Raw genomic sequence first — 917 nt, 5'->3', positions numbered from 1 at the left:
GTAGATAACAGCCGGTCTTTTTACTAGAATGCTGTAATTGTGTCCTGATGTTGATACTGCATTGCCGAGATTTGGCGACTGAATGAACCAAATGCCAGAAGAATTTGGATACAACCTGATTATTGCTCAAGGAAACTATTATTCTTACAGTATTATGGAGAAGAATTTGTACAGTACATATGTGCAAAAACAAAACAAAACAAAAAGCAGATATTGGAGAAGTATAGAAACTATTATTCTTACAGTATTATGGGGATACAACCTGATTTTTGCTCAAGGAAAGGCACACCAGGCACGGGATATGCTAAATCGAGCATACAAAGGACGGCACACCAGGCACGCAGCCATGTTCAGAATGTTGCACTGCTTTGGCTTGCAGAAAAGATATATTTGTGCGCATGTTTTTGTTTTTACTTTTATGTCTAGAAGGATTTTTCGCGTGTTTGGGAGATTTGGAGTTTGCAAAAGTGAAGTCAAGAATCAAGTTAGTTTTTCTTTACAGAGAATTGTAGAAAAAAATGTGGAGAAGTGGGGTATCGATCCCCATACCTCTCGCATGCTAAGCGAGCACTCTACCAACTGAGCTACATCCCCTTTCTGTTCACTGTACAAATCCTTCCAGAGGCAAGGTTCATACAAAAACAATGTTAACCAAAGCAGGTGCAAAACTGCAAATGGACACCCATTTTCACTGAAGACTGTTCAATTTGGATGAAATCGTGACAATGAGTAATTCCAACTTTCTCTTCCTCTCTTATTTTTGATGCAAGATTAGTGGAATTCTTCTTGTACGCGAGATATACATTTCAGACACCGGGGTTTGCCTCCCTTTCACAAAAAGAAAGAAAACAATCCAAAAACATACTCCCTCCTTAAAGAAATGTAGGAGGGTTTAGATTTGTTTACAGAGGGAGTAC

General features: G+C 38.8%; 1 non-coding gene across 1 annotated transcript; it reads right to left on the bottom strand.

The window, feature by feature from the left end:
- Positions 1–521: 521 nt before the first annotated feature.
- TRNAA-AGC lies at positions 522–594 on the bottom strand. Its single transcript has one exon. It is a non-coding gene; the product is annotated as a tRNA-Ala (tRNA).
- Between the last annotated feature and the right edge of the window lie 323 nt (positions 595–917).

The sequence above is a fragment of the Triticum urartu genome, chromosome 7 (assembly GCF_003073215.2).
Source record: "Triticum urartu cultivar G1812 chromosome 7, Tu2.1, whole genome shotgun sequence".
NCBI classification, from domain to species: domain Eukaryota; kingdom Viridiplantae; phylum Streptophyta; class Magnoliopsida; order Poales; family Poaceae; genus Triticum; species Triticum urartu.
Note: the sequence above shows the minus strand (reverse complement) of the source record. Positions and strands in the feature narration are given on the sequence as shown.